The 24,874-nt window shown below is 45.2% G+C and overlaps 1 protein-coding gene across 2 annotated transcripts in view; it reads left to right on the forward strand.

Annotated features, from left to right (window-relative positions):
* The window catches only part of VPS50 (VPS50 subunit of EARP/GARPII complex), a 548,228-nt gene that overhangs the window by 226,687 nt on the left and 296,667 nt on the right, over nt 1-24,874 (forward strand). The gene's annotated exons all lie outside the window — the stretch shown is intronic.

The raw sequence follows: 24,874 nt of genomic DNA on the forward strand, positions 1-24,874 counted from the left end.
GGTGGAGCCATGCTGACTGCAGTGCATTCCACAGCTGCTGGAGGGTGCGTGGCACAGGATCCATAGAGCAAACACGCCGATGGAGGTGTTCCCATAGATGCTCATTTGGGTTAAAGTCCGGAGAATGAGTGGTCCAGGGAAGCAGTTGGACGTACTCGTCCAACCACTGTTGGACATCCCTAGCTGTGTGACATGTCGCTTTGTCTTGCTTGAAAATCCCATCCACCCCAGGGAAGACATGTATTGGGTGTACGTGATCTGAAAGGATGGATTTGTAACCAAATTTGTCGAGAGTGCCTTCAACATGGATGAGTGGGCCCAGAGAATGCCACGAAAACAGTCCCCAGACCATAACGCTGCCACCACCAGCTTGTGTTCTTCCAGCAATGGTTGCAGGGTGCTTGTTCTCCGATGTTTCTCGCCTGACACGCCATCGTCCATCCGTTCAATAAATCAGAAAATGTGATTCATCACAGAAGGCAACCCTTCGCTGATCAGGGGAGGTCCAGCTCCGAGACAACTGTGCTAATTTAAGCCTTTTCCGCTGATGCACCTTCATTAGCATAGGTGCAGTGACCATCCATTTGCTGCTGAGCCCCAAACGCAGCAGGGTTAGCTGAACTGATGTTCTAAACACACGTCTGGTAGACCCCCAGGTACATTTTGAGTGAGCTGCTCCACTGTAGCGTGTCGGTCGGCCCTCACGCACCTTTGTGCCGACCGACGTTCACCTCTCACATGGCACCTGATGCTCCGCAGTTTCTGCGTCAGCTATTCGCAGTGGTGCCATTTGTTCAGTCATGACACACCTTCACCACAGCAGCACGCGGACAGTTCAGACTGCGCTGTTTCAGAAACACTGTCACCCCTGGCCCAAAAACCGATAATCATCTCTTTTTGTTGCACCTCTGATAAATCGCCCCTTTTACCCATGACCGCAACGAGTGATATGTGTGCAGGCAGCCTATCACACACCTTATATACCCACCAAGCCAGCGCACGACACGTGACGCACTTCCTGGGCTACACGCTGCCGACGTCAAATGTAGGAGGTGGTCATAACAATGTGACTCGACCGTGTGTAACACACACACACACACACACACACACACACACACACACACACACACACACACACACACACACACTTTTTGTCTTTGTAAACGGATTTTGAGGTTTCGTTCCCTTACAATTGACTTAAAATGACAATTTAATGAATGCTACTGATTGAAATGATTTTAGTAGAAGTGCTTTAAAGAAGATTCAGACAGCGATACTAATGAAAATGATGTCTGTCTGATATAACCGAGAAATGCATAAGAAATGAAATGTAATCTGAGTGTTGCCCCTTCATACCGCACTTAATTATTGCTACAATGAATGAATGCTGTTTTGATTGCAGTAAAACTTTGCTACAGTGGATGAATAGACGTAAATAGCCAAATGCCTCTATGGGACTATTGGCCTATAATACGAGTGACTGAGTAACCACAGGGCATATTCTGCCCAGTGAGGGGTAAAGTGGGGAGGATTAATTTGCTTCAAATTGACATCTTAAACTCCTCCACCCCTATTTGTCTTCAGACTTCCTTTACCATGAAGTGCAAGTATTTTCACCTTCCAGGAGTCACATGACCTGGACAGCTGACCCTGTCCTAGCCAAGTATTTAATGCCAGCGTTCCTAGCTGACAGAATGTGCTGCTTTTCTGGTATACGGTTCCAGAATAATGGCACTTAGGGTCTCAGTGCAATGGCCCAGTGACACTTGGTTGAATATCCAAATGCTTTTGTGCGTCCTCCATGACAGTCTGCAATGTTACATTGTCCCTGTAGCCCAGTGATGAGAAACCTTTGACACTCCAGCTGTTGTTGAACTACACATCCCAGCATGCCCTGCTACAGTTTTGCTATTTGGCATGCTGGAATGTGTAGTTCAAGCAACAACTGGAGTGCCAAAGGTTCCCCATCACTGCAGTGTAGCCTGTACCTTATTAGTAGTAGTAACTTTCTGTACACGAGGGGAGGTCAAGCATATATGAAATACACTGTACAGAACAGTCTTTTATCTCTGCTCCCTTGCTGAACAAACATATCAGATTGTGCACATTTAGTTATCCATTTGTTAGGCTGTAAGCTGGATGTTTGCACTAACATCCCGCCTAATTGCATCCAGCATTTTGTGCATCCTGTGCTGCCAAACCCAGTCACACTGTGACAGGAGAGGTTGGTTGTATTACAGCCACACACTCAACTGAGATTTTATGTTGAAAATACACTGGACAGGTTGTTGTGGCTTGGTCTATTTCTTGGACCTTTTCAGATCTAGTTATTGAAAAATAAATAGTAAAAAACATGAATTTGATACCGACAGATTAGTGGAGGGCGTATTAGAAGGAGCTTCTGAATCACTACATACAATAAAGGGGGGTACTCACGGAGCGATCGCTGCTTAAACACTGAGCAATCTGACTAGATTGCTTAGATTTTAAGCAGTGATCTCTCCGTGTGTACCCCCCACAGCTAGATTGGCCTGCATGTAGGCTCAATCTAGCAGGTCGCTCATTTCCCCTGCTGGGAGAAATGAGCGCCCCCCCCCCATCTCCCACTGTACGCTCAGCACACATTGCGCTGTGCTGAGCAGGGGGTTCGCTCAGCACACATCTCTCCCCAAATCGGGCCGTGAATACAGCCCTTGAGAGCATACAATAAAATGGTATTTAACTGTATACTACCTTCCGATGTGTCCTTATACACCTAGCCTCACTGCGCCTGGTGAGCGTGAGACGCACAGAGTGCTGTATCGTCTTGTGTATGTTTTTTCTCACCTGAATGTGCATTTTAGTCACAGTCTGATGTAAAAACCCACTTCATGTGGCTGCACTGATTAATGTGATATGTGACACTTGTACATCTATGTGCGACGGGGGAGGATATTCAATTACTGGCGATGAAGCTTCGGGTGATATTTCCAGATCTTTCATCAATGTTTTTTCACCTGGAAAAAACATCCTTTTCACCTGAAAACACACACAGGTTCAGAGATACCTGTGTGTTTTCGGTAGAAACAGACGGGGCTGTTTTCGGGGATTTTGCTTCGCCTGCCGGAGGAAGGTGAAACAAATCCCCGTGAAGCCGCGGCACGCTGATCAGGGCTAATTTATTGATCCCCCCCTCCCCCCCCGGACGATACTTTTATTCCCGACACTCAGTGCAGGTAATTGAATATCCCCTGGAGTCTGAATCTGTATACAAGGGAACTCTGCGTGTTAAAACACTGCGGCGGTTGCTTTGTAGCACTCAGTGTACCGAGTCAGACTCAGTCGCACACAGATGTGCAAATGTCACATATGAAAGTAATCCGTACAGTCTGGTGAAGCAGTTTAGTCGCATTTTGGTTATGGACGATTTTGACTATACTTTGTGCTAGGTCAGTGATGGCTAATCTTGACACTCCAGCTGTTGAACTACACATCCCAGCATGCTCTGCATCAGTTTTAGTATGGCCAAATAACAAAACTGTAGCAGGGCATGCTGGGATATGTAGTTCAACAACAGCTGGAGTGTCACGGTTAGCCATCACTGTGACTAGATAGTCAAAATTGACTTGCCTGCACAGTCTATCTAACCTTGGGATACCGACCCCGCGGCAGTGCGCAAAGGGGAAACTGTTTACAAGCTGCCTAACACCTTGCAATCTGCACTGACTTTCCTTGCCATTTTGACTATATAGTGTGTGAGCACACCTTTACACAGTATGTGTGAAAGAGATGACAAAAAAGCATAAAAATACCGTTCTACACATTAGAATAACTCACACGCTGGGGTAAATTTACTAAGATGGGAGTTCTATTTAAGATGGGATGTTGCCCATAGCAACCTATCGGATTCTACTTCTTATTTAGCACCTTCTAGAACATAATACTTGGAATGTGATTGGTTGCTATGGGCAACATCCTGTCTTAAACAGATCTCCCATCTTAGAAAATATACCCTGCTGTGTTCCTCATTTTCATGGCCTGAGAAGTTGGGAAGTCTTTCCCTGAGTGCGGGGGGAGCTGCGGAATCTGTGTTAGTGGGTCACAGTATAAGACGGATTACCCTTCTGATAGTCTACCATTTGATTAATAGCAGAATGGATAATTAAACTGAAACATCACACTGTGATTTTCACATTAAGATCAACATATTCCTGTCATTTTATTTCCAGCTTTATGGTTGAGCTCAGCAGGATCATTAATTCTGTTCTCTAATGAGGAAGAAGATTCCAATGGTTATGCTACCACTTTAATATACAGATATAGGCAGTGTCAGACTGGGGCTTGAAGGGCCCACCGGGGGGATACCGTAGTAGGGGCCCATGCTTAGGGGTGTGGCCTGTCACCACAGAGGCTTGGCTAACCATTAGTGAGTGCATGGTCTGGGACCCTTGATAAATACAGTATATACAGCAAATACTGCTGGTGCATACACAATCATTTACCAGAATAATAGCAGCAGTGTACAAAATACACCAAAGTCCTGTGCAGTATAATGTAACAAATGCATAATGTATAATTAGTGAACAGTCTGGAACCTGATCACTAGAGGAGGAGGGGGGCCCAGGCAGGGGGGCCACCGGGGAAGTTCCCTGAGCCCCTGTGGGCCAGTCCAACCCTGGATATAGGAGCCCTCAATGTTGCCACCATGCATACGCACAAATGTATTCACTGTGGGGCAGTTATGTGTCTGAGAATAAAGCCTGTCACATTATAGCCCATGATACGGCTACTTTGGAGCCTCAGTAATGTGACTGGGCCCTAGTATACTGACCGACTGATCCTACAACTAGCAGTGCAGCCTACAAAATGGATGCCTCCTTTCTGGAGCTACGCCCAATATGGGTGTGCAAGTATTTCACAAGTGCATGGTGATCCAAGAAGAAGAGATTCAATTAGTGGCATGGACCAGTTTCCGACAGAACCTTGTGTTTAATTGAATCTCCCTATTATATATATGTAACTGAATTAAAATGTAATTTTGCTTCCATCACGCTTTTTACTTGTATGCTACTTGAAGTGTCACTTTGAAAGCTACCTGAGGACACGGATTTGTATGTACATATGATATTGATCATCGTTTGATTTAAATTTCCATCTGACATTTTTTCCTGCATAAAGGTGGTCATTCCGAGTTGTTCGCTCGCAAGCTGCTTTTAGCAGCTTTGCACACGCTAAGCCGCCACCTACTGGGAGTGAATCTTAGCTTATCAAAATTGCGAACGAAAGTTTCGCAATATTGCGAAAAGACTTCTCTGTGCAGTTTCTGAGTAGCTCGAGACTTACTCTTCCAGTGCGATCAGTTCAGTGCTTGTCGTTCCTGGTTTGACGTCACAAACACACCCAGCGTTCGCTCAGGCACTCCCCCGTTTCTCCAGCCACTCCCACGTTTTTCCCAGAAACGGTAGCGTTTTTTCACACACTCCCATAAAACGGCCTGTTTCCGCCCAGAAACACCCACTTCCTGTCAATCACATTACGATCATCAGAACGAAGAAAAAACCTCGTAATGCCGTGAGTAAAATTCCTAACTGCATAGCAAATTTACTTGGCGCAGTCGCACTGCGGACATTGCGCATGCGCATTAGCGACTAATCGCTCCGTTGCGTGAAAAAAATAACGAGCAAACAACTCGGAATGACCCCCAAAGAGAGGTGACATTTTATCTATACATATAATAAAACTGTAAGGGTTGTGTCTGTACTTAGCATATTTTTTTGGAGAATTATACTTCTAGTGACTATTTATCAACTATGGAGAGAAAAACAAACATTTTCAGAATTTTTTGTCTGCTCCGGCATCATGCAAAAACTACTGGATGAATTTGGATGGCGTTTTCACTATTGTATAGCTTAGCGACCTACAAAGGAATTGAGGTATGTATTGTATCTCGATGTGACTTCAGGGAGAGGAGCAAAACCTCAATGCTTGACATTTGCACGTGCAGTTTGCAGGCTCCTCGAGTCCAAAATGACAGGTCCAACGCTCAGAGCTGCAGGCATAGATCTCAGGACCGGCTGCTTCTCCCATGGCCTGTTTGTAGCAATCCTTTCCCTGAAGGAAAAACTGCAACTACTGTTCACAAAGAATTTTTGTGATTAAAGTGTGCAATATAAATTTAAATTACAATATTAGATGGCACTACTGTCTTTGTAATTTAGTTCCGCTGAGCAATGACAGACATTCACGTGAAGCTGCAGGCAAACACTAGTATACAGTATAATCACTATTTCTATCCTTTTTATGTTAGTTACAGCCTGCTACTGCTGGCGCTAATACAATGCACAGATAGTGCCTGATTCAGAGCGATGCAAAGCAACCGCATAGCGTTCTAGAAAATTGCAGTATTCCGAGAACTACAGATGTGTCCTCCATACACTATTGCTTTAGTCACGCCACACATATTTTCCTGGCACACCAAGCCCTTTGCCACCCCCTCGCAAGGAAATAGATTGCTGGAAGGCGCTAACAGAGTTTGAAAAGGGGATCATCATAGTCTGCGCAATGTCATGTTTCCAGGGCGACGCTGGACTGGTATACAGAAAATTTGGTAACCTGGATGGACTTGCCAGCTCAGAGTCCAGATCTTAACCCCATTAAGAACCTCTGCGGCAGCTGGACCGACGGGTGCGTTCTAGGCCGACACGACCTTCAGTGTCGCAGTTGGTCACTGTAGTTAAGGTGGAGTGGCAAAACCTACCAGCTACTGTTGTCCATGAAGGGTGTCTGCAGTAATCACTGCCTGGGTTGGACCTACAAAGTACTGATGTCCATAAAATCTCATTGATCTATTTGCCGTCAGTGTCCAATCACTTTTGTCTACATAGTTTATACCCCATTTATTTAAAAATAATTTCAGAATTAAGACCTCATTTCCTATACATAGTGGGATTTATATGTGTTTCTGCAGCAAGTCTGGTTTCTAACTGCGCTCCCAGCGGAATCATTCATGTCTCTATACAATGTAAAACAAGTGAAGACTATAGAGCAGCGTGGCTCACGTTGCCTGACAATGATAAATGCTATCAGCCCTGGAAATAGTCTTTGCTTTAGCTTCATTAAGATGGGGATCCCTTTACATGATGAATGAGCTGTGCAGATGTTTCAGAGGATGCAAATGAGGATCATTATATAGTGCTAAGTAACATACATTCATGCATCAGATGTAGGTTTCCAGAGGGAACAGACCAGAAACTGCATGTGCCCGATTACATTATGCTGGTATTAAAGAACTATTTTATTCAGCTTTTAGTGACATTTGCTATGGCCTTTTACAGCTCAGCACTTTTTCAAGCCAGGAGACCATTGATCTTCGCTGCTCCCATTATAATGCACATCGGTGACTGGAAAACTACAGAATGCTTCCATGTTACATTAATCCTATCCGGAATAAATCCACACCAACCTGGTGAGAACATAGGATATTGACACCCAGGTCGCAGTCTGACCCGAAGCCCCGGAGCTGCCAGTAGCGGTGCTCTGTGTCTTTAGATTGTTCTGATTGTGACAGCTGCATGAAGATCTTTTCATGCGATGGCGAGACTGCAGATTTCCTTCCCTGACATGTTGTTGTTATAGACCGATGGGAGCCATGCTTTTCTGACTTGTCTAGGGGTGTTGACACATGGCTGCACTCTCAGGGTCATTCAGATGCGTTGGAGTTGCGATCACTTCCTTGGAAGCAACAGTGGTAGCGGTGTGTGGCGATGCAGGAGGTTTCTGTTACAAGCAGACGCCTCCTGCTGCAGTAATGATCCGACCTGCATCCTGGGACGCAGCATCGGATCAGTCACCCACCATTGGGCGGCTTACAGCGCTAATGGTGACGTGCAGACGCCCGTTGCGGAGGCCAGGAAATCTCCGTGCAACCACAGAGAGCCCTGACCTCTTCCCTCCCCAGTGATTGACAGTCTGATGCCAGACTGCCTCCTGTGTTGCAGGACCCATATGCGCATGCACAGAACGGGTCCTGCACATGCGCAGATTACTGATCAGTACTTTGTGCATCCCAAAGAAGATGCTTGGGGATCTGAATAACTCCCTCTGTGCTATTATCCCGGGTGGTATTCAGCATACCGGTTGTTGGGATCCCGGCGCACAGTATAACGGCGCCGGAATCCTGACACCCCGGCATACCGACACCTTTTCTCCCTCTTGGGGGTCCATGACCCCCCTGGAGGGAGTATAGATAGCGTGGCGTGCGTAGCGCGCCACTGTGCCTGCAGCGTGGCGAGTGCAGCGAGGGGCTCATTTGCGCTCACCCCGCTGTCGGCAAGCTGGCGGTCGGGATCCCGGCGCCGGTATGCTGGTCGCCAGGAACCCGGACGCCGGCAACTCATACCACACCCATTATCCCTTTTATCTCAGCTTATCACTACTGGTGGGGTGCAGCTGCAGAAGTGCACAGTGCACGCTGCCACGCAGTAACACCCAGACCAAAGGACTTACGCAGAACGAGGACTACGTCAGTTTGTGCGGTGTATTTTGGGCGATTTGGCGGAGGGCATGTTAAAAGCAAATGCAGGCATATGCGCCTAAGCAGCCTTGCACAGTTGTGCCAGTTATACCCGCATGTACCGGGAGAGTTGGGACAGGGCGAGGTGTGTAGCCAGATTTCAGTAAAGGCATGTTTGCCAAACTGCAGCTCATGCAGACCTTCATTAATATGCATAAACGCCTATTGCCAGACTTACCTTTTGCACCTACCAAAGGGCAGTTGCAAATGACCCTGCCCAGATGCTCCCATTTTAAGGGCATGCTTGGTTGCTGGAAGCCCATATAATGGAGAGAGGGAGGACGGGCATGTTGGAGGTTAGGAGAGGCCCAGAAGAATGCAGAGTGTGAAGTGGTGAGATGTCTTGGTGAATGGACTCCTATTTTGGATTTGGGTGTCACAGTGAGGGTTGGTGGATTTAAGTGGTTAAAGCAGGCATGTCCAAACTGCGGCCCTCCAGCTGTTAAGAAACTACACATCCCAGCATGCCCTGACACAGCTTTAGCATTCTCTGACAGCAAAACTGTGTCAGGGCATGCTGGGATATATAGTTTCACAACAGCTGGAGGGCCGCAGTTTGGACATGCCTGGGTTAAAGGTTGTGAAGAGGATTAGAGGCTTTGGGGAGAGATGCAGGCTTTGGATTGTTGAACAAGTGAGAGAGCAGCACTATAGGGCAGTGGTTATCAAACTCTGTCCTCAAGGTACCTTAACAGTCCAGGTTTTAATGATGTCCATGGTCGAGCAAAGATGGTTAAATCAAATTGATTGAGGTACTAATTAAGTCACCTGTGCTTAAGTATGGATATCCTTTAAAACCTGGACTGTCAAGGTGCATTGGGGAGAGGGTTTGGGAACCTCTGTTTTGAGGTGAGAAAAGGAACTTGAAGTGGAGGAAGTTGGCACGAGTGCATACCTTGATCCAGAGATGACATGTGGAAAAGGCAGGTCAGAGTACAGTGCTAATGGGAGGCTTGATGGTAACTGCAGGAGCACCGGCTTCGAGAGTAGTAACTAGGGCATAGTCATAGAAGGAGACAGCTTGGTCAGGGCAGTGGAGGGTATTAATGGGGTATAGAAAGGAATTTGGAGAGAAGGAAAAAGTACTGGGGGTTTATTTACTAAGCGTCAGATTTTAAAAGCCATTGCTTCCAATTGTGTTTATGGTAAAAATGCAAAAGGGCGATGATTTTAGTAGCGGTGTTTTGCTAATAAAATCATTGCCCTTTTAAATGTCTGGCATAAACCCAACCGAAAGTATTGAGTTTCAGAACCCGACTCTTGAGCTCAAAGGTTTCAAGATTCCGCCTAGTCAGAATGGTCTTCGGTGTACGTGGGGCAGGGTAATGCGTATAGGGAGAATACATGGTAGTCAGAGAGAGGGATGGGGTGGTGCTCAAGTCGAGAACAGAGCAGTGATGTGAGAAGACCAGGTTCTGGGGATGTTTCTTCCCTGCCGGCTGGTCTGGATCTTTTTCAGGTCACCTTTTTTTAACAGCTCATCAATCACGAAAACAGCATTTCCATCGGTTCGCTCTTATTATTTAAGAACATTTGTCTTAAATGTTTTATGCCCGAGCCGGGGTCTTTTCTGCTTAGTAATAAATGACCTATAGCTTTTACCCTCAGCATGAGGAGCTCCGTTTCTTCAGTAACTGCCTTTTTACTTCTGCAAATTGTCCTTCTGGGAATCTGCCATTTAAAGAGCATGTCCTAGGAGTGCTTCTAACGTAATGCAAAGTCTATTTCTTCTCCGGCTCATAATGAAATGACTTTGTTATGTGTAGAGTATAGCACTTGTTCTCTTCTTTCCGCGTCTTCATGTGAGTTGCATTTCCCAGCCATCTGTGCACCGCCATATCTGATGCAGACCCATTTTGAGATCAGTAAATTAAATAAAATAATATTAAAGATCTATAATTGTAAAAGTCAACTGTAAGATTATTTTCAACTTGCAAAATTGAAAATGGCACTAAACATATTAAGATTCCCTCTTAGCGGAGTTATTTTGGGAAAATATCAATAAGTATTTTATGGAAATGTGAGTAAGGGTTTGTTCCACTGTTTCACTTTACGTTTTAAAACGGCAATCATTTAAAAAGGCAAAACCAGGGTCATGGTTTTGCCTTGTAAGTGATTACCCCTTTAAAAAAATGTCTGAGATTGGCCAGCATCTCACACCTCCAGCAATCTCTGGCATCATTATATCCGGCTCCTGGTTTTGCCTTTATAAATGATTGCCGTTTTAAAAATACGGGCAGACTCTTTAGAATCTCCGGAGAGCATGCGGGTCGCAGGCTATTTTATAAGCCCCCTGATCTTGTTAGACCAGCTGGGACTTACCATGAAGAGAGCTATTGTTTTTGTCTATGTCCCATAATGGTATCCGGTCTCTAGGTCGACAGTGTCTAGGTCGACCACTATTAGTCGACAGTTACTAGCTCAACAGGGTTTCTAGGTCAACAGGGTCTCTAGGTTGACATGTTCTAGGTTGACAGGTCAAAAGGCCAACATGAGTTTTTCAATTTTTTTCTTTCTTTTTTTAACTTTTTCATACTTTACAATCCACGCGGACTACGATTGGTTACGGTAACCTTTGCCGAGCGCAGTGGTAGCGGAGTGAAGAACCTTGCCCGAAGCTCACTCGCCATGCGAGGGGACGCAGTGCACTAATTGGGGTTCCCGGTCACTGTACGGCGAAAACGACACCAATTTTTTTTTTAAAAACTCATGTCGACCTTTTGACCTAGAGACCCTGTTGACCTAGAATCCATGTCGACCTAGTTACTGTCGACCTAAGTGTGGTCGACCTTCAATACCACACCCCCCATAATACACTTCTGTCTTCGCAGAGTTGTCCTCACAATTCTATGTACTGTATTCAGACAGTTTTTGGGGTGTGAGAATGTGTAAGGGATGACCTACTGCTTAATTTTGCTAACATCAGTGTTCTCCCCAGAAAATGTTTCCAGCCGGGTGACATCAAGAAGTAGCCGGGTAGGGACTTTCACAATAATAAAATTTTTAAATCATGACCATATTGATTTAAACTTGAGATTTTTATATATTAATTCTCCTCTTCTTCTAAAGGCCCATACACATTAGACGATGTCGCTCTGTGTGCGACATCGTCTAACGTTTCCCCCTCCCGGGCCGGCCGGTCGGCGGCCGCCTGTACGCACTGAGCGATATGACCGCTCATATCGCTCATTGACGTCACGCCCCCGCCAGCCCTGCATGAAGGTCGTGGACGACAGTCCACATCCTTCATGCATGCCATACCGACAGCGACGATCGTTGCCGACCCGCGGGGCCGCGCATCGGTCGTCGCTGGCGGCATACACACTTGACGATAAAATGAGCGACGTCGCTCAAGGAGGGGGAAAATGAGTGACGTTGCTCATTTTATCGTTAAGTGTGTATGGACCTTTAGAGGCCCAGTCGTCTGCAGCTTTTCCATAATCAAAGTCTGCAGGATCTGGTCCCTCTAGTGAAATAAGCATCAGGTTATATAGGGTGCTCTGCTTCATCTGGTTCCTTAGGTTTTTATTCGTTCTAGAGTAGAAAATCCTCTTTCACATACAGCTGTGCTTACAGGTATGGGGGGTCATTCCGAGTTCGCTCATTGCCGATTTTCGCTATGCTGCGATTTGTTGCCAACTGCGCATGTGCATGGTACGCAGAGCGCATGCGCTTAGTTATTTTACTAAACACTTATTTCACCCGCTGGGTGAAATGAGCGCCCCCCCCCCCCCCCCCCCCCCCGTCCTCCCCCGCATCGCTCAGCACACATCTCTCCCGTGTATAGGGCCCTTTACAGTGCGCAAGTAAATTTACATACAATGTAGTATGTGGTAGTTCGTTTTTTGTCAACCAATACATTGATCTTAAAGCTCCCACAAAAGCATCTCTCTGCAAGTTAATCAAAACTGAAATGGATCGTTCAATTTCTCCTATACCCAGTTTCTTCAATAACACGTTTCTGAAGTATATTTGAACACGAATCAGTGTGTAATTTACTTTGCTCATGGTCAATGAAACTTTTTTTTTCGGAGTCTCTTGCAAGGAATCCAAGGAAGTTTCTTGCAAGGAACCCAAGTCACTTCCTTATTTGCAGCTGATCTCTTTCCATATTTTATATAAGTGGAACACATCATTCCATTATCTTTTACTAACAACCACTGAAATGTTTTAAACCAGTCACTGTTTACTCCAGATGTGTGATGTTTAGAGAAACATTTTTGATGTGAAATAGACTGAGATTCATAAGATGGACCGGCCTCGTCTACAGTGTCCTTGTTGGAAATCTCTTCCACTGTTGTGTTCATATTTTCTGTTTCTTTTCTTTTTTAAATGTAAGATTTTTGTTTTCTGAATTACATTTTAACTCATTATGGGAACCAGGTGACTAGACACACATGTTTTTTTTTAACAGCTCCCATATACTGTCCTCACTTGGGGTTGGCACCACAATTGTTTTTCAAAGAGCTCCCAAATACTGGCCACACTTGCTGGCCCCACAATTCAATTTCAAACAGCTTTCAGATACTGGCCACACTTGCTGGCACAATTGTTTTTTAAACAGCTTTTCAAAATATTGACTGCCCCCACAATCAGCTCTCGGAAAAATAAACAATAGAGGACTTTGCCCCACTTGCTGGCACAATTGTTTTTTAATTTGCTTTCAGATACTGGCACTTGCTGGCCTAATTATTTTTTAAACAGATTTTAAGAACACTGACTGCCCCCACAAACGGCTCTTAGATACTTCTTTTCCCCCACTTACACAACTGTTTTTATACAGCTCTGACAGTGATAAGTAACAGAGAGCGGAAACTGGATGTCCACTCTCTTCAATATGCGCAGGTGTCTGTTCCCACCAGACAGCGCGCCTCTTCCTTTTAAGTAGCGGGAGGGTCTCGGATCCCCGAATGCCGGATGGAGCGCCTAGTGCTGTCGTTCGCACGGCACCCTCTCCAAAGTGAACATGTTTCCGGCGGAGAGGGATGCTGAACGGAGCTCTGGATGTGACCTCGTCTTCAGTCCCATCCAGAGCTTTGTCCAGCATCCCTCTCTACCGGAAACATGTTCACTTTGGAGAGGGTGCCTGGTGAACGACAGGGGATGCGCACATTACTGGGGCTGTGGGGCGAGCCACGAGGACAGACACAGTGGCGGTAAGAGCTGCCGGGCGTCAGGGGGTCTTGGCTGCCAGGCGCTAAGCAGATGCTTGCCGGGTGGATCGCCCGTAATTTAGAGCGTGGGGAGAACACACTGTAAATTAGAAACCGAAGGACTCTGTAGTGTTCATACTATACATTTCATTGTACATTGCAATCCTATTTCCTGCTCCACTGTAATTATATATCTGACCATACCCCCTTCCTCAAATATTGTGCTGGAGTAACCCTCTTTTCCAGCTTTAGTTGGGCCACTGTTCTCTGATGCAGCATTGTACCGCAGCAGGTCTTTACCGGACATAGGGGGTCATTCCGACCCGATCGCACGCCGCACTTCTTCGCAGATGTCCGATCGGGTCGGAACTGCGCACGTGTGGCGACCGGATTGTGCAGGCGCGTTGTTGCTCAACGACGGCCGTTGCCAGGCAGCGACGCCGCTACCGAAGAAAGCGGTCACGGAGGCGACCGCAAGAAGATTGACAGGAGGAAGGCGGATCCGGGCGGCAACTCTCCGTTTTCGGGAAATGGTGAGTCCAACGCAGGCGTGTCCAGGCGTTTGGAGGGCGGATGTCTGACGTCAATTCCGGGACCTGCATCGTTGGATTGATCGCACAGGGTAAGTAACTCCTACCCTGGTCTTCTTTTACAGGAAACTTTTTTTTGCATAGCAAGGCTGCACAACCGATCGCAGCCCTGGTATGCAGATATACACTCCCCCATAGGCGACGTCTAGTTGATCGCATGGGCAGCAAAAAGTTGCTACATGCTATCAACTGGGAATGACCCCCAAAGTGGGTGAGCGGAGATGGATAAATGCATAGGCTTTGTGGTTATTGGTACTTCAGGCCACACAGGTATTGATGTAAGACATTTGATGCATTTTCTCAACACTGTGTCAATGGTAAAAGTCCAAAAGATGATGTAAGAGAACGGACCTGTGCGCATTCACTTGATGAAGTGAAAACTTTGCATCAGCTTTGACATTGCCTGCGGGATTCAGGGATTCAGAAACATTAGCACTTGCTAGAATACATACTGGCGTATTATGGAACGTACACTAAGCATCAGGAATATTTCAAGGACGTTCGTCTATTGAAGACAAAATTACAATGTTTTCTCTACCATTTAGCAGTGGTTTTTCAATGATCCTGCGCATGAGCCATTAAGTACAATTTTATTTCACAGTACGATACAACGTTTACTGTACAGATCCCATCAGAGTTCCTAATAATTTGAGATATTATAAAATCAGCGGTCCTTTCCCCATTCACTATTCTTTATTGATGTAGAAGACTACTGTGAGAGTATCATCTTTTGTTTTGTTTTTTGGGAGACTGCCGACCGTTCTTTTAAAGCAGTTTGGGAAAGCTGCAATTGATCTTCAAACTTCTGCAAGAGTTTCTGCCATTTATCTGTGCTAGGTACTTAAATGATCTTAATGCAAAACTTTGACAAATTGCTGTTTTCAGTATAAACGAGCGCTGTGCCATTAACTACTAGTTGTAGTGTATCATTCTGTCTGACTTGTCTGTTTGCACCAGATAAATAAGGTATTCACTTGTTTGTCTGAGCTGTTAGAACTCTTTCAAAGTACAAAGTAATTAAACAAAGAGGAAAACCTAACACTCCACTCATTTTATTACAGGCCATTATGTACACTGAGCTTGTGAGCAATAATTGTCACCCAGGTGGCTTTTGTGGTGTTTGGTGTATCAGGCTAAATTTCAAATTGATATTGCAGTGATAAGTTCTGACTCTGCAATCCATTCCCCTGGCACTGAGTCTGCTGCTTTCATGTTGCAGATATTGAAGATCATCTGCTATGACATAGGCTTTCTTGGCCATATACTGGTAAAATAATGATAGGACGGAGATGACAGCCAGCCTTGGATTACTTGGTAGGGTGTTATGTTGTCACTGCTGGGGTATACTAGATAGAGTTGAGTAACTCTTGGAAGAGGGAGGATGATGAGTTTCATTCAAGGAATGGTGAACTTTAACTACTTGCCTGGCATGGTTGCATCAGATGTGACCAGTCAGAAACACCCACTGGGTGGCTGCTGGTGGAGAATCTTCCTGCAGCTGCCACTCTCAGATGGACCTCCCAACCCTGTGCTTTCTGTTTCCCACCCCCCAATGCCTGCCGTACAGCTGATTCTTGCTGATAGGGTAGTTCAGCGCCCAGGGACATGCGGTGACGAAAGGCTCTGCCTCACTCTACCGCACGTCACTGTCAGCGGCACCCCCCAACCCGCAGCTGCAGAGATTAGCAGGTGCTTGGCAAATGTAAACAAAAAAAATCAACTCTCCACCTTCCCTGTGTACACCTGGCAGCTGCAGAGAGGTGCAACTGCCAGGAAAATGTAAAGTTGCGATGTTCCGATCATCTGTGGGCCAATATATCGGCCATCAATGTGTAAACTAATGTTTATAAAAAAAAAAAAAAGTCAAAAAATTATAATAAGTTGTGTTGGAAATATTTTAGATAAATGTTCTTAACCTAATTCCATCAGAAAAAGAACCAGAGACCTTTTCCTTCTCTTGTTTGCGTGCACCTTTGGCTTGAAATGGTGCATGGGTAGAATAACCAGCTTATGTGAATGGTCAAGATAGAACAGAGGATGTTCTGTGACAGAGATGGCTGTGACCTTGTGCGAGATGGTGATCCGTTCAGTCATGTGACTGTCCATAAGGCGGGGGCTACTTAATGCTAGGGGTAGTGGCTCAGAGATGTTATAAGTTAGAGTCCAGTAATAGCACAGAGTTAGTAATATGGGGCTAACTGATGTGGTTAAGTAGTCCTAGAAAACCTACAGTACTTCTATATGGAGCGCAGTTCTTATATCCATCTTGTTCTCCACGGTAGCATGTACAGATAAGCAGCGCTTTCTATGGGACACAATGCAAACTAAACCTAAACAATACTCCTACTGTATGTGTCTAACCATAAATGAGGAAAAAATATATATCTATAATACTGTATGTACATGATGACAGGATTTTTCTAACACACCAATAAACATTTCCAGTCACTTTGTGCAAGGTATTTATTTGTAAAAGTTGTACTCTAGAAACTTCTAACACAAAGTACATTTTTAAGGCACTGAGCTTTAAAAGTGGCTCCGTAATACTTCTAGTATTGATTTTCGTATAATAAAAATGAGGTTTTGTAGATTGGGTGACATGACAGAGACCCAGCCAGGTCAGACAGAGCACACAAAGCAAATTGGATGGTTAGGATTCACAGATGCTGCCTCCGTACTTCTGTGTTCTCTTAGTGGGTGACCGACCCTTGCAGGTCCTGTTTGTTGCCCAAGAGATTCCTGATGGGAAGACCCACAAAAGTAATCTATGCACAGCCAGAACTCTGCGTTCTCAGCAAGTCTGTCCCCTTTCCTGTAAATGGATGGTTTGGGATGATAGATTGAACACTTCTTCCAGCAAGCAGGGCATTACATAGATACAGTAGATTTTTTCTAGCTACACCAATAATATAGCCTGATAGCACTGACTGACATGAAGGACTCGTTGAATCTCAATGGCTAGTACAATTAGTACGCAAGAAAGGTGAGTTTCAAAAAGTGTTTTGTGTACAGATGTGTTCTCATGTCCCTAGCTTGTTTGCGCTGTATAGCGTGAGGCACTTGGCGAGACTTAGATGCCCTGCCAGAGATGGCGATATTGTGCCTTTTTGTTTTTTTGCACGGCATAGCGTCTGTTTTGCACCGCAACTGCATTCCGACAGACTTGTCTACAGGGAGCTTAGTCCTTGCACTTTTCTCACAATTGTAGTAGTGTAAATTCGCACAGTGCTGCGTGGCGGGGTGCAGGGTGTGGCTCAGTTTTATGACGCAGATTCTCCTCCTACAGAGGCGTGTTTAAGTTGTGCCAAGCACGAATGACAAGACATCTGTTTAAATGACCTGATGGCCTGGCTGTCTCAGAACTGGGTAGCACCTCGTTCACCAGAATGTTACTTGGTGTAGTTTGGTACATATATCCCTGATTCTGCTTCTCATGCTGAAATGGAATAAAGTTATAGTAATGTACAGAACTTTTTATCTAGTATTTATCATCTATTTATATACTGCTTCCATATGAGGCAGTGCTGTATACAGAATATTTATCACTCGTATCTGTCCCTGCCCCGTGCAAACTCCTCGTTTATATTACCGTATTCACAACACACACTATGGTCCATTTTCGCAAACAGACAGTAAATCTATAAGTTTTGAACTGTTGGAAGAAACCTAGGCCAACAAAGGATGAGAACATACAAACTCCACACACAAACTCATGCCTACAGTGCTGTGACACAGTACTAGTAACTAAATTGTTACTGGCATTTGGATAAAAGAAATCTAAATATTTTATTTAGATCCTTAATAACATAAAAGTATCACCTGTACAATCTTGGATGGGGATGTTGTTTGAGCGTTTAGTATGAAATACGTACGGGCAAAATACCGACAACAATGGTCCGACGGTCAAAATCCCGACAAGGTCATAATACCGACATTTAAAATACAGACAAGGTCAAAATACCGACATTTAAAATGTTGACAGGTCAAAAAGTCGACACAAGTTTTACATTGTTTTTTGTGTGTATCTGTTGACATGGACACCGTATAAGTGTACCGCGTTCCCTGGCATGGCTCGCTGCGCACGCCATGCTTCGGGCACTGTTATATTTCCCCTCCAGGTCCACTGGGATGGTAAAGTATGAACAAGTCCGTTTCAATTAAAAACTCATATCAACTTTTTGACCTGTCAACATTTTAAATGTCTGTATTTTGACCTTGCCGGTATTTTAAATGTCGGGATTTTGACCTTGTCAGGATTTTGACCATCTGTAAATGGTTGTGGGTATTTTGACCGCCGGGATTTTGATTGTAGGTAAATTGACCACATCCCGCTGTTTGATTCTCTTCTGTATTAACGTTGCAGGTATAACAACACGATAGTGTTACTTTTGTAATATAAATGCAGTGTTACCATCCAGTACCTCTGATTGTCATTATGCGGTAATATGCATCGCCCTTTGTTCTTAATAATTTACCTAGAAATCCAAATAAGGATACTTCAAACTTTGGAAAATACGCAAGTAGACATGTGAATGTCTACATCACGGGGCTAATTCAGACCTGATCGCTAGGCTGCGTTTTCGTACAGCGGGCGATCAGTTATAAACTGCGCCTGCGTATGCACCGCAATGCGCAGGCGCGTCGCACGGGTACAAAGCGGATCACTGCTCAGCAATGCGTTTGGGCGAAGGCTCCATTCGCATGGGTGTTCGCAAGGAGATTGACAGGAAGACGGCATTTGTGGTGTCAACTGACTGTTTTCAGGGAGTGTCTGGAAGAACGCAGGCGTGTCCATGCAGTGAGCGTGTCTGACGTTAATTCCGGTCCCAGACAGGCTGAAGTGATCGCAGCGGCTGAGTAAGTCCTGGGCTGAGCAGAAACTGCACAAAATCTGTTTGTACAGCTCTGCTACACATAGGATCGCACACTTGCACAGCGGAAATACACTCCCCCTGTAGGTGGCGATATCTGATCGCAGCATTGCAAAAATCGCCTGCTAGCGACTAGTTCTGAATTACGCCCCTAGTCTTATCTCTCAGACTTCCCTAATTCTTGACAGATCCATAAAGACATCACTCTGGGCCCTCTACCCTGCGACCCACTGAGCGTCTGGTGAATTCAAGTCTCCTTGGACAGACAGCGTCTCCAACTGGCCCTAGCTTTCCCTGCCTCCTGCAGACACACTGCCCCACCAAGGCCACAGCCACGTTAGCTGTTGTCTGTTCCTAACCGTCAGCTCTGCTGAATCATAGTTTAGTATTCGTGATGCTAGTGATTCCGTGGGGGAGAATTTAGACTATAGAAAAGGGCCTGATGCAGAGCTGTACTGTATGCCAGAGTGTTTTGCAGTTCAGTGATTATTGGCCATCAACATATTCACAAAGTGATTGACAGTAAGGATCCGTTTGAGGAAGGTAAAAACAAAGGCGTGGTGTGACTGTTTTAGGGGCATATCACAGCCTACAGAACACATGGCGCCAGAGTCCTATTTGCAGCGGCCATTCTGTGTTACTAGAGTTACTCTCAGGAGTCTGATAACAGTAGGATCTGCAACCGGACTGTGACTTTCTACGCAGTCGCTTGGATTTTCGATGTCATCTGTAGGTGACGCAATGAAGTTTCCTGCAGCTGCAACATTTGCATATTTTCGCACAGTAGGTATGAACGCATTAGTGTACATCTCTGAATCAGGCCCTCTACATAGGCTGTCTCTGGAATATGTAGTCAATGGCACCCAGATCCTTGTACAATCTGTCATTATCCATTGTAATATTTAAACAATGAGGCTGAATGCAGGGCCTAATTCAGACCCAATTGCTGCAGCAGCGATCGTAGCCTGATGCTCTTTAGTGAGTACACACGCGCACCCAGTGAGATGCGTTCTAACGCCATTGGCACGCCCCCTCCCGCCATGCGACCGCCTCTGCCTGCTGGTCGTGGGGCGGTAGGGGGAGTACCAATGGCGTTAGATCACCGTTGGTGGGGCGCGGGGGTCGGGCTGCAGTGGCTGACATCACGCAGCCGTTGTGACCCAGGAAACAGCAGGTAGCCATCTGCCAGTGCAGCTAGGCTGAGCAGGTAGGGAGCTACTTGGCTGGTGCGAAAGCATCGCTGACGTGCGATGCTTTCACACTTGTGCAGGGGGGGGGGGGGGCTGGGGGGGTAGGTTTGGGAGAGACCTGACATGCAGGGCGTATTAAATTTAGCACATCTACGATCAGTTCTGAATCACCCCCGCATTCAGAAACTCATGAGTAGAAGTACATCATATTAAAATCTTGACTATGCGTCAAACCTGGGTGATCTGAATAATCTACAACAGGACAGGGACAGTGAGACCAGTTACTCTCCTGCATACAGTATGTCTCTCTGGTCTCTGTAATATCCTTTTCACACTGAAGTGCCGACTCCATCTTGGGTCACTGAATACGAGTTTCAAGCCATGTCACAGCAACTTGCAACCCTCTCACTCCGTAGGCTGGACCTGGGTTATTGCTGTGGCTTCTCCTCTGATGGTGATTGGAGATGACATCATCTCCAAGAACCGGTACACCAACTCTCTCCATAGGGTATTAAATGGGACCCAGGTTGGGTGACCTGGGTTACCTTTTCCCATTGTCCTTGACTAAAGCATCTTACAAAGTAGACTCCAGTGCTTTAAGATTGGCAGTGCCGCCACTAGTAGCAGCAGTAAAGCTGGCATCTCGGAGATTCTGCTTTTATTAATGCATCCATTCTTATTATCTTTGTCCTAATAATAGTAACAGTTGTTATCTATGTTCTCTTTCCTGCCAGGGTTTATTCAGCCATCAACTTTGATGCTTAGAAAAAGAATTATTAAAATTGAGCTGTGTCAAAGGCAGAACAGAAATGTGTAATGCAACAATATAGCAGTATTAATGGTGACCTTTGACTTTGTGCTTTCAGACCAATCATGTGTTGTGAAAGCCTCTCATATACATCTAGTATATAATCATTGTACAATATTGCACGGCATAATTGCTGTAGTAGCCATGATTTCAGTTGTTATAGAATACAGAGACTTTGTAGTCCATTCCTTTAGCGGATTCATATTAATATCACATAGAATTTGATGGCAGATAGGAACCACTTTGCCCATCTAGTCTGCCCTAAACACATGTACACACTTACTTACACACTAGGGATCATTTTTATTTTATTTTATTTTTTGTTGGGAGCCAGTTAACCTACCGATATATATTTTTATGTTGTTGAGGGAAACCAACGCAAGCATGGGGAGCCTGTACAAACTCCACAGTCAGGGCCGGGGTGGCGTAAAAAGATAAAGATTTTTTGGTTCTAGATGGGGTTTTTTTTTGTAGATCTTTGGTTCTAGACTACATAGCGATACATGTGGGGCCTGATGCAGAGGTTACGCAGTGTCGCTGTTTGTGCTGTTGAGCAATTATTTGCTGATGTGCATATGTTTCCCTGATTATTGGGTACACGATCGCTTGCATTAAGAAAGGAGAGGAAAAACCATGCGCGTTTCTGGGTGGTGACTGGGAGGTAGCCAGGGGCAAGTTATAGGAGTGTTACAGGTGTCAGTGCACGCGGCTGTGTTCTCAGATTCAGCACTGCAGCTGCAGAGGCCATGTTTAGCTGGAGTTGAGTAGAAGTCACTGCGTCTGCAGTAAGCTTGTGCAAGTGTCCATGGTGAGAGTGGTGATGCGCCGTTTTTTTTTTTTTAACAACCGCCGGTGGATTTCCGCCGTCCGTGGACATTGAGAGTGGGCATATCAGGGCTTACACATTCTGTTGCACACAAGAGGGAGGTTAAAACTAGAGATGAGCGGGTTCGGTTTCTTTGAATCCGAACCCGCACGAACTTCACTTTTTTTTTCACGGGTCCGAGCGACTCGGATCTTCCCGCCTTGCTCGGTTAACCCGAGCGCGCCCGAACGTCATCATGACGCTGTCGGATTCTCGCGAGACTCGGATTCTATATAAGGAGCCGCGCGTCGCCGCCATTTTCACACGTGCATTGAGATTGATAGGGAGAGGACGTGGCTGGCGTCCTCTCCATTAGAATAGATTAGAAGAGAGAGAGAGAGAGATTGTGCAGACAGAGTTTACCACAGTGACCAGTGCAGTTGTTGTTAAGTTAACTTTTATTTAATATATCCGTTCTCTGCTATATCCGTTCTCTGCCTGAAAAAAACGATACACAGCAGTCACACAGTGTGACTCAGTCTGTGTGCACTCAGCTCAGCCCAGTGTGCTGCACATCAATGTATAAAAGCTTATAATAATTGTGGGGGAGACTGGGGAGCACTGCAGGTTGTTATAGCAGGAGCCAGGAGTACATAATATTATATTAATTTAAAATTAAACAGTGCACACTTTTGCTGCAGGAGTGCCACTGCCAGTGTGACTAGTGGTGACCAGTGCCTGACCACCAGTATAGTAGTATATTGTTGTATACTATCTCTTTATCAACCAGTCTATATTAGCAGCAGACACAGTACAGTGCGGTAGTTCACGGCTGTGGCTACCTCTGTGTCGGCAGTCGGCACTCGGCAGGCAGTCCGTCCATCCATAATTGTATAATTATATACCACCTAACCGTGGTATTTTTTTTTCTTTCTTTATACCGTCGTCATAGTCATACTAGTTGTTACGAGTATACTACTATCTCTTTATCAACCAGTGTACAGTGCGGTAGTTCACGGCTGTGGCTACCTCTGTGTCGGCAGTCGGCAGGCAGTCCGTCCATCCATAATTGTATTATAATATATACCACCTAACCGTGGTTTTTTTTTCATTCTTTATACCGTCATAGTGTCATACTAGTTGTTACGAGTATACTACTATCTCTTTATCAACCAGTGTACAGTGCGGTAGTTCACGGCTGTGGCTACCTCTGTGTCGGCAGTCGGCAGGCAGTCCGTCCATCCATAATTGTATTATAATATATACCACCTAACCGTGGTTTTTTTTTCATTCTTTATACCGTCATAGTCAGTCATACTAGTTGTTACGAGTATACTACTATCTCTTTATCAACCAGTGTACAGTGCGGTAGTTCACGGCTGTGGCTACCTCTGTGTCGGCACTCGGCAGGCAGTCCGTCCATCCATAATTGTATTATAATATATACCACCTAACCGTGGTTTTTTTTTCATTCTTTATACCGTCATAGTCAGTCATACTAGTTGTTACGAGTATACTACTATCTCTTTATCAACCAGTGTACAGTGCGGTAGTTCACGGCTGTGGCTACCTCTGTGTCGGCACTCGGCAGGCAGTCCGTCCATCCATAATTGTATTATAATATATACCACCTAACCGTGGTTTTTTTTTCATTCTTTATACCGTCATAGTGTCATACTAGTTGTTACGAGTATACTACTATCTCTTTATCAACCAGTGTACAGTGCGGTAGTTCACGGCTGTGGCTACCTCTGTGTCGGCAGTCGGCAGGCAGTCCGTCCATCCATAATTGTATTATAATATATACCACCTAACCGTGGTTTTTTTTTCATTCTTTATACCGTCATAGTGTCATACTAGTTGTTACGAGTATACTACTATCTCTTTATCAACCAGTGTACAGTGCGGTAGTTCACGGCTGTGGCTACCTCTGTGTCGGCAGTCGGCAGGCAGTCCGTCCATCCATAATTGTATTATAATATATACCACCTAACCGTGGTTTTTTTTTCATTCTTTATACCGTCATAGTCAGTCATACTAGTTGTTACGAGTATACTACTATCTCTTTATCAACCAGTGTACAGTGCGGTAGTTCACGGCTGTGGCTACCTCTGTGTCGGAACTCGGCAGGCAGTCCGTCCATCCATAATTGTATTACAATATATACCACCTAACCGTGGTTTTTTTTTCATTCTTTATACCGTCATAGTCAGTCATACTAGTTGTTACGAGTATACTACTATCTCTTTATCAACCAGTGTACAGTGCGGTAGTTCACGGCTGTGGCTACCTCTGTGTCGGAACTCGGCAGGCAGTCCGTCCATCCATAATTGTATTATTATAATATATACCACCTAACCGTGGTTTTTTTTTCATTCTTTATACCGTCATAGTGTCATACTAGTTGTTACGAGTATACTACTATCTCTTTATCAACCAGTGTACAGTGCGGTAGTTCACGGCTGTGGCTACCTCTGTGTCGGCAGTCGGCAGGCAGTCCGTCCATCCATAATTGTATTATAATATATACCACCTAACCGTGGTTTTTTTTTCATTCTTTATACCGTCATAGTCAGTCATACTAGTTGTTACGAGTATACTACTATCTCTTTATCAACCAGTGTACAGTGCGGTAGTTCACGGCTGTGGCTACCTCTGTGTCGGCACTCGGCAGGCAGTCCGTCCAACCATAATTGTATTATAATATATACCACCTAACCGTGGTTTTTTTTTCATTCTTTATACCGTCGTCATACTAGTTGTTACGAGTATACTACTATCTCTTTATCAACCAGTGTACAGTGCGGTAGTTCACGGCTGTGGCTACCTCTGTGTCGGCACTCGGCAGGCAGTCCGTCCAACCTTAATTGTATTATATACCACCTAACCGTGGTTTTTTTTTCATT

The sequence above is a fragment of the Pseudophryne corroboree genome, chromosome 5 (genome assembly GCF_028390025.1).
Source record: "Pseudophryne corroboree isolate aPseCor3 chromosome 5, aPseCor3.hap2, whole genome shotgun sequence".
NCBI classification, from domain to species: domain Eukaryota; kingdom Metazoa; phylum Chordata; class Amphibia; order Anura; family Myobatrachidae; genus Pseudophryne; species Pseudophryne corroboree.